Source organism: Vicugna pacos, chromosome 3, assembly GCF_048564905.1.
Source record: "Vicugna pacos chromosome 3, VicPac4, whole genome shotgun sequence".
Taxonomy (NCBI): domain Eukaryota; kingdom Metazoa; phylum Chordata; class Mammalia; order Artiodactyla; family Camelidae; genus Vicugna; species Vicugna pacos.
Genome location: NC_132989.1, coordinates 85,721,234 through 85,731,397, shown reverse-complemented (window position 1 = coordinate 85,731,397; position 10,164 = coordinate 85,721,234). Strand labels below are relative to the sequence as shown.

General features: G+C 41.2%; 1 long non-coding RNA gene across 1 annotated transcript; it reads right to left on the bottom strand.

The window, feature by feature from the left end:
• Positions 1-475: 475 nt before the first annotated feature.
• Positions 476-2,186, bottom strand: LOC116279706 (uncharacterized). The gene is made up of 2 exons (XR_012064850.1): positions 2,143-2,186; positions 476-1,925 (listed from the first exon to the last, which is right to left on the bottom strand). It is a non-coding gene; the product is annotated as an uncharacterized lncRNA (long non-coding RNA).
• Positions 2,187-10,164: the final 7,978 nt, after the last annotated feature.

The following is a 10,164-nucleotide window of genomic DNA, read 5'->3' as shown; positions in this document are numbered from 1 at the left end:
TTTTGACATTGCTGAAAGGGAAAAGATGTAGATCTATAAAATTAGAAGATTGGAAAATGCATTATATGGGTATAGAACTTGAAACACAATGTTCAGTAAATTATTAAGTAATCATTTTCTTCCCATAAAGCCATTCCTTTTGCAGAAACACTTGAATCTCTAGGGCAGGCGTCACATTGGGAATTATGCACGGGAATGAGAAGCCCGAAGCAGAATTTAGAATGGTGGCAGCCTGGCAATGGCAGGCACCGGGACCCTGGCCCAGCAAAGCATCATCAGGCTACAAAGGCCCATGCAACGGGCCCCATGAAGGAGTTCCGCAGAGGAAAATCCCAACTCCGGATTCTCAGGGACTTGGTCTCTAAATGGGGACCAGACAACCCGCTGAGGAACACAGCTTCCTCCAATGTCAAAGCCGGAACTTGAAGCATTTAGAGATGCAATGCAAGGGAGAGTCCCTGGGAACAGACTCAGGTTTAAAAAGTTCACTCATATGTATTTATTTTCAGAACAAAAGGGTTTTTTAAAAAAATACATCATTACAAAGAAACCTAATTCTTCTCTTCTGGCTCTGCCAGGTTCAAAGTCCAATCACTCACTCCTGTTTCTCTGCCTGAGCTGGAGTTTAATAGATAAGAAGAGACCTTAATGATTAATCAGCCCACACAGAGTTCTGGAACAAGAAAGGGATGTGATCTCCATTTTATAGACGAAGAAACTGAGACCCTGAGGGATCAAAACAGCTGTTTGAGGTCGTATAGTTTTTTGTGTGGAGTGAAATAAAATTCTGGGTCTCTCCAAACCATCTTGCTTCTGCAGAACCCAGAACCCAGGCAGACCATGCCCAGCCTGCCTCTGACCTACTGCATGTCCTTGGCATGTTGGGAACCTCTCTGGGTCTTTGTTTCCTCTTCTGTGAAAATGGTCAGGGTACTTGCCTATCCTTCCTCATAAGGATGTTGAAGCTTAAATGTGATCACAGACATGAAACTGCAATTCATGGATCTGGCACTTATTTTCCTATGTAAAATCACCACAGTCTTCCTGTTACTCCAATTTCATTCCAGCAGCCATCTGCGCAGGTACAGGGGTTAAATCCTGATTGAACAATGACAGCCGTGGTGGTCCCATTTCTTTCTGCCAGTGACTGAAGTAGGGATTGTCATGTGACCCAGAAGTGGTCATGAAGATCTAGAAGAAAGCCTGGAGAGAGGTGTGGAAAACTTGGAGGAAGTCCTGTGCTACCTGATAAAGGCACACATGGTCATGTGAAGAAAAGTTAAGTGTCTGTAAAGGATGCTCTCATGTGAGATGGAGGACATCATGAGTGGAGCAAAGCAGGTATCTGTTACAAACTCATTCACTCATTCAACAAATATTGACGGTATACCCACTATGCGTTAGGCACTGGGAGTACAAGAGAATGAAGAGACCAAAATCCCCGGCTCCATGGAGAGTAGATTCTAGAGAGGGGAGACAAACAAGATAAATAAGTACAATATGTAGTCCATTGGTGATAAGTGTGAAACAAACAAAGGAAGCAGGAATGGGGATGTGAGTGATTGAGTGGTTGAGATGTTAGGCAGGGTGGTGCAGGATGCCCTCATGGAGAAGCTAGCTTTATATAAAAGCCTGCAGGAAGTGAGGGAGGGGGCCACGATGGGATGTGGAGTTAGAGCAGCCTTGTCCAAGGGCACAGCGTGGAGGCCGGTGTGGCTGTTGTGGAGTGAGCCACAGAGGAAGGGGTAGAAGGTGTGGTCCTCATACAGCTGACCAGGAAGAGGGCCAGGTCGTGTGAGACCACTGCGGGTCTTCGGCTCTCACTCTGGGTCACACAGGAATTCACTGGCAGGTTTTGAACAGGGAGACCGCGTGATCGGACCTTCGTTTCAGCAGTAGCATTCTGGCAGCTCTGTGCAAATAGGCTGAAGAAAGAAAAGGGCAAAAATGAACCACTTAGGAGGCTATTTTAATAATACAGATGAGAGTTGTGGGTGGCCTGGGCCACAACACTGGCATGAAAATGTAAAAAGTGGTCCAGATTCTGGATATATTTTGAAGGTGGGGTTGGCAGTGTTTGTTAAAGATCAGAGTGGAGTTTGAGGGAGTTGAGGACAACTTTGAGGTTTCTGGTTTGAGCACCTGGAATAATGAGGTTATCATTTACTGAGTGGGAAGGACTGTGGAGAGGGCAGGTTTGGAGGGCAATGTCAGAAGCTTGTTTTCCATCTTGTTTGAGATGCTCATTAGTCATCAAAATGGGTATGTCACGTAGGCCATTAAATAACAAGTCCAACAAATTACACATTAATTAAATGAAAGAAACACCAGAAATGAGTCACAGGGAAGCATCTGACTCACTGCACGAAAAGCAGGATAGTTTCTTCAAGCCTCAGTTACCTCATCCTTGAAATGGGAGTAACCACCCGTGTTGCACAGGTTTAATAAGAAGGTAAAAATATCTGGCACTGTGCTTTGAGCAACAAACAACAAGTACTACACCTACATTCTCCTGCTAAGATGGAATCATGAAGGAATTAAGCCGTTTGCTCCACCTGCTAATTTCCTTGGCCTAGGAATCACAGCATAGCTGAGTATTTATGATAGGCTTAATGATTTACGATTTATAGCTATGGCAAAGGACTGGAGCAAACATTTCATTTTTCCTATTTGATACAAGAGGAAGCAGATACAGAAATAATTTTCCCCAAATCACACAGCTAGTACCACCTTTGAAGATTAGTTTTTCCATGATTTTTAATCTAATAACTGCATATTAAGGATATTCTCAAATATCTTTACTAATACTGATTCTAAAAAGTGAACATTTTTCCTCCACATTAACAAATCATTTTTAGGAAGAGGTTCTCAATGTTCAATTTTTAGAGAACATAGATCTGGAGTAGGAAATTCTTACCTATGATAGCAACCAACACAGCAAGTATGAATGTGTCATAATGAGCGAGACAGCCCTCTGGGTTTACACCTACTGAATATATACACTTGACAGATTCCTTAGTAATTATCTGACATCTCCACTCTTAGGCTGTTCTAGAGGGAGAGTAATAAAGTTTTTATTAAGTTGCTTATTGATCAAAGAGATATTACCAAACTGTGGTTTGATCTTCTGGTGCTAGGAGCGCTGAGAAAAATTTAATATATGGACAATGTTATCACAACTCTTGGATTTCAATTTAATCCTGAGTCAATCCTGAGGTCCAGAGGACTGCTGATAATCATTTGCTGGATGAGAAAGTGGTTACTGAACCATGACGGATACATTGTGACCATGAAGGGAAGAGTGGGGATCAGATGCATTCACAGACCTGCATATTGAGGCTAAATTACAAAGCAGGCAAAGAACAGTGTTCCTACCCCCACCCCATTCCATCTCTGAATCTTCTACAAATCTGCTTTACAAAGTGACGTTAATTCTACGAGCATTTAAAACTTCAATCTGTTAGTAATGACATTAAAGAGAACACAGCAATCTGGAAGAAAAATGCAACAAAGGAGAGTCAGTCCTTAAAGGAGAATTCACATACACAATTCCACAAGAAACACTGAAATCCCAAAAGACAAAAATCATGAGCCAACAAGTCACAGAAATAATATTTTGCCTAATAAACACATGGAAAATGTTTAAATTCACTAGTAAACAACCACGGAGACTCCAAGTGAAAGAAACAGTATCGCTTTTCACTTCTCAGATTGCCAAGGTTTAAAAATAGCACTCAAGGCCACTGGGTGGTGGAATCAGGATTTCATACAGTGTCGGGGCAGAATAAAAGGCAAAAACTTTCAGGGAAGCAATTTGGCAACGTCCAACAGCAGCACTAACCATGTGTGTATGCTTGGATCCTGTCATTCTATTTTATTTGTATTTCTAATCATTTATATGAAAACCTCAAGACTTAAGGAAAAAGATGTTCATTGAAGTTATTTATAAAGCAAAATTTGAAAAGCTAAATATCTATCAGTAAATCTTTAAATTGTTTAGCCATATGGTGTACTCTATGTTATCATGGAACACCTAAGAAAAACATAAAATAATGCAGAAAATATGATAAATGGAGTAAAGGTGGGCTATTGGACTTATACAAGATGATCTGACCTGTATGAAATACATGTGCATTGCAAATTACATTTCATTGCATTTCCTTTCAGTGTTGACAGTGGCTGATGTTTAGCTGTTATAATAACAGGCAACTGCTTGAATGTTTACATGTGCCAGACCCTGTGCTGAGTATTTTACAGATGCCCTCATTTAAACATTAACTATGGGATGAGATTTTATCTTTTTTAACCCTTACCATGAGTGCTTTTATTTTTCAGCACAGATTACAAGTGGGATGACTAGTTCCCATCCTTTTTTTTTTAAGAGCTTTATTGAGGTATATTTTACATATCATAGAATTCATTCATTTCAAGTGTACAATTCAGTGATTTCTAGTAACTTTACTGACAGGTGCAATCATCACCAGAATCCAGCTGTAGGAACTGGGGAACATTTTTATTCCCCCAGTAAGATTCCTCATGCGGATTTGCAGCTAGTCCTCATTCCCACTTCCAGTCCTGGGCAACTACTGATCTACTTTCAATTTCTATAAATTTGCCTTTTCTGGACATTTTTCACAAATGGAATCATAAAACATGTGATTCCTTGGTCTTTTGTATCTAAATCCTTTCCCTTTGCATAATGGTTTTGAGTGTCATCATTTCATAGCACATTTTCTTCGTATTGCTGAATATATCTTCCACTGGATGGCTATACCACCATTTGTCTAGACAGTGGACATTCATTCAGGCTGTTTCCCGTTTGGGGATATTGTGATTATACACCCGTTTTTCAGATGAAGAAACTGTGTGTCCTAAAGGTTCAGTACCTCCTCCCAGATTGCACGGGTACTCCATGTCAGAGCCCGGGTTTGGATCCAAACTCTCCTGACTCCAAAGCCCAACTGCTGTTTACCGCCTGACAACAGGATCAGGTGATGAACTTTTTTCCTTTCTACTTTCGTTCCCATACATTCTACAATACGGATTTTGTAATTTAAAACTTTGAAAACAGTATCTTTACATTGTGGCCAGTAAAACTGGGATATGTTACCTCTTCTAGGGGGTAGTTATAGTTTATGGATCAAGTGTTGGATGTATTCCTTCAATAAAACTGTCCAATTTCAGTCCTTAACAAAGGACCAACCAAGGGTGGGACCATGGCCACAGGCTACTCCCGAAATGCCGAGAAGTTCTACCTCCAGCACCCGCTAAAGCCTCTCAGACTTTGTGTGCTCAGCACTGCTGTTAGAATTGCCATAGGACCGCCAGGATCTTCAACCCATAATGTCATAACCCAGAAATGACTGAACATCTGGTATGTAATCTTCGTCTTTCTCTGTGCTTTAGCAATACTTTAAAAATAAGAAGATAGAAGCTGCTATGGAAAGTGGTATGGCAATTCCTCCAAAAATTAAACAGAATTAGCATGAGCTAACAATTTTACTTCTAGGTATATACCCAAAGGAATTAAAAGCAGGAACTCAAACAGATATTTGTACACCCATGTTTATAGCAGCATTATTCACAACAGCCTATCAGTAGAAACAACCCAAATGTCCATCAGCAGATGAATGGATAAACAAAATATGGTGCGTACATACAATGGAACATTATCAACGTTAAAAAGGAATGAAATTCTGATACATGCTACAGCATGGGTTAACCTTGAAGACATTAAACTAAATGAAAGAATCCAAACACAAAGAACAAATATTGTATGATTCCACTTATATGAGATCACAGAGACAGAAAGTAGAATACTGGTTACCAGGGGCTGGGGGAGGGGGAAAGGGGAGTTACTGTTTAATGGATACAGAGTTTCAGATGAGAATGATGAAAAAGTTCTGAAGAAGGAGAGTGGGGAACATTGCTGAACTGCACACTTAAAAATAGTTCAAATGTCCTGGGCATATATCAAGAAGGAACCCTACTTCAAAATGACACCTGCACCCCAATGTTCATAGCAGCACTATTTACAATAGCCAAGACATGGAAACAGCCTAAATGTCCATCAACAGATGACTGGATAAAGAGGATGTGATATATTTATACAATGGAATACTACTCAGCTATAAAAACTGACAACATAACGCCATTTGCAGCAACATGGATGCTCCTGGAGAATGTCATTCTAAGTGAAGTAAGCCACAAAGAGAAAGAAAAGTACCATATGAGATCGCTCATATGTGGAATCTAAAAAACAAACAAACAAAGCATAAATACAAAACAGAAATAGACTCATAGACATAGAATACAAACTTGTGGTTGCCAAGGGAGTGGAGGGTGGGAAGGGATAGACTGGGATTTCAAAATTGTAGAATAGATAAACAAGATTATACTATATAGCACAGGGAAATATACCCAAGATCTTATGGTAGCTCACAGAGAAAAAAAGTGACAATGAATATATATATATGTTCATGTATAACTGAAAAATTGTGCTCTACACTGGAATTTGACACAACATTGTAAAATGATTATAAATAAAAAATGTTTTTAAAATGGTTAAAATGGTAAATTTTATGCTATGTCTATTTTACCAGAAAGATAATTTGTAACCTACCTTTTTACTCAATATTATGAACATCCTTCCATGTCAGATAGAATATACATCATCCTTAATATTGAGATAGTCATGCATTTGAGGGACATCCTCTGATTTGGGTTTGAGGAAGTCATAGAACTTGGAATTGCAGACCCAGGGACCTTTCCTACTAGGTCTTGGTTGGGCCACTTATCTTTGTCTGTCTCTCTCAGGATTTTTACTGTAGAATTTAAGATCCCCTCTTTCTACAAAAAGTCAAGCTTTGCAAAAAAGTGAGTAGAGTAGGGGATGGGAGGGCTCTCTTAAACTCCTCTTTCTCAAAGGTTTTTTTCTTTCTTGCCTTGCTCATCCTTAGTCTACTAGGTGTTGCAGTATAGAAGCCCATAAAAATGAAAAGGCATGAAATAAACCTATTTGGTTTTTGGTTATTTCTTTAATCCTTCTTTTATTTCAAATCTGCTGCTTAACTTTATCCAGATTAGTGAATTTTCCTTATTATTTTTTCTCCTTCTCTGCCTGAGAAACTTTCATTTATTTCTCCCCAATTAGCTTGAGATTTTCTTGCCAATCAAGGGCCACTTGGTGCTGTTCAGAGACTCATCACATTTGTAGACTCACTCTGAGCACATTTTTCTGTGCTAGTTACCTGGATGACGGATGCAGCCTGGCAGGATGGCTCCCTGTGAGCTCTGCTGAAGGGCTGCCCTTTGAAAGCTGCCATCCGTTAGTAAAGAAGAGTTTTCACGGAGATGCTTCTGAAATTTTGTTTTGGGGTATGTGGGTGTGCTATATGGTAAAGGTGGTCACACATTTGGGGCTGAGCCTCTCAGGGAGGATGTGTCCCAGTCAGGTGACTATAGGGCAGGATAATTTTTCTTTCCATCACATCTTATTTTGCAGGTTCAGAAATCTGATTTTATCAGAGGTTTGTAATCTGGTCTATTCATTTACCAAACTTGTAAGAGACGGATTTGTGGGGGGAAAAAAGAAGGCCAGCCTGAGAATTTTCTCTGAACAGTACCCATCAGGTAGGCCAGGTCAATACACTCCTTCTCAGCAGGGAATGGGTTTTCTTCTTTTTCCTCTTGAGTTAAGATTTTGCAATTAGACCCACAAAGGTATAATAGCTTGTGATCTCAGGGAAGCTAATTGAACTTCAACTTCCTCCCCCACAGAGTGGAAAAAAAATAATCTTACATTGTAAGATGGCAAGGAATAAGTGTAAAAAATAGAATATAAAATATCTAGCGTGAGTATCAGCACTGTTCATAGTAAACCCTTTATCCCCTTTAAACCCTCTTCCAAGGTGGCATCAAGAGGTTTCTAATCAAACCATGAAGAATACCGAGGGCATTCAGCCCAAAATGCACTTGCCACGCAGCATGGAGCTCCAGTCCAGAGAGGCTCAGCACGCTTTTCCCAGTGGTTCAGTAAACGTGTGGGGCCTGCTCCGTGCTGAGCCCTGCAGAGGACACATATGCCTGCAGAACCTGTGTTCAAGTGGCTTTAAGTCTTACCTGAGACTCGGGTGCTCTTTCAGGGACTCCCTGACAGACACTGTAGGTGGACAGAAAAACCTCTTGCGTGGATGGGCAAGGCCTGGTTTATTCATACGTAAATAGAAATGTACAGTATGGGGTTTAAGGACTAGGGAATAAAACTCAAATACGAGCTTCTTAATTTTTCCTTTTGGCCTTAAAAAAGAAAATAGATAATGGAAAAAGCTATCATGGAGGGGGATCTAAAGTTTAGGGTCTTGTTTTCTGGGATCTTAAAGGCACTGAGCACTCAGCGGGCACCTCCCAATCTTAGCATCTGCTGTGGGGCTGCCTGAATGACGTCCACTCTTCAGATGTGCTCTTGGTAGCTTAGATATGGTGTCTCTTGCTGACCGATCTGTATTTTACAAATGGGGGTTCCCAATTCTCCTGGGGCCCGTTCCCCTGTATGAATGGCCAAGGAAGAAAACTGTACTGTCTGTGGAGGTATTTCTGTTTGACTGATTTGATGTTCTTTTTGGGGGGTGGGGGAGGGTAATTAGGATTACTTGTTAATTTTTCACAGGAGGTTCTGGGGATTGAACCCAGGACCTCATGCATGCTAAGCGTGCACTCTACTGCTTGAGGTATACTGTCCCCACCCCCATTTGATGCTCTTAAATTTAAATTCTTTCTTCTTAGGCATTGCTAATGCTCCCTATATGTTATAACACATCAGCACTCTATTTTCTGCCTGATTTCCTGAAGGCATTTGAGTTCTTCATTTTGGCTTTAGAGCAATCAGAGCCTTTCCAGTTGAGCTGAATCTTCTGTTTCTAGCCCCATCAGTAATGAAATTCCTACCCTATTTACAGCTTGAGAGTTGATATTCCCTAAGAAATGTCCCAAGGTCTCTGTGACTTTGCCAGATCTGTCCCTTTGGGGAAGAATACCTCTCTTGCCCTTATTTTTAACCCAATTTCCTCTTCTCCTTCAGATCCCAATTTGAACATCACCTCTGTGAGGCTTTCCTCACTGAGTCTACCCTTTGTCTTCCCTAGTATTAGTCACACCTCCCTCTGAAGAACTTGTTGCCTGTGCTTCAGTCATGGCGTGTGTGTTGAGGGCAAACACGCCTCAACCATCTTGGAAGTTCCTTAAAGGCAAGGACCAGATTTTCTCTGCTCTTTCCTCCATGTACGATCCTTCATGGCACTGAATCCTTTCTCAAGCATCTGTTATGTATAGCATCCCAGAAGATAACAGATAACAAGTTTCCGCATCCCAGACCAGGACAGAGGTGTGAGGCCAGTGAGCAGAGTCTGCTCTAGACATGATCACATTTCCCTGGGCGCTTAACCTGCTTCAACACAGCCTTTCGTTGCTGCCAACAGGGGCTCTAGACATGATCACATTTCCCTGGGCGCTTAACCTGCTTCAACACAGCCTTTCGTTGCTGCCAACTGGGGCTCTTGTGATTATTCCCCCACTGTGCTACAGCCCCTGACACCCTCTGTTAAGGGAAGAGAGGAAAAGCATGAAATCTGCTTTTTAGTCTTTGTGCTTTGTTCCCCTTGATATCAAAGGATGGGCAGGACCAGACTGATCTGACCGGGATGTTAGAGTCAGGGGAGACTCCTGGGTGGACTTAGTACCAAGTGCTCTCCTCTGTCTGACTATGGCCCAGCTGTTCCTGCCCAGGTGCATGTAACCACTTGAGCGGGTGGCCACCCCTAGTGATTTTAGGTTACAGGAGAGTAGAATTATGTGAATCTTGTTGCTGCAGGAAATCCAGTTATTTTCCAAGTTCTGAAATAAAATCTGGCGGATGTTTGTTGAAACTACGTACTTTACTTTTCAAACGAAGGAAGATTAAATGCTATTTACATACCTGTAACTGGGATAGGCAGACATTTGGGCTTTGCAATAAGCAATGGTCTGGAGAGACAATCAAGGAAATTGCAACTATTTGGGCTCAAACAGAAGCATCAATTAGAGAAGAAAGCTGAAATGGAGAGAATGTCTGTTGTCTAATTCAAAGCTGATGGGCTTCCTAAGTGTTCCCAATGAGTACAAGCTCAC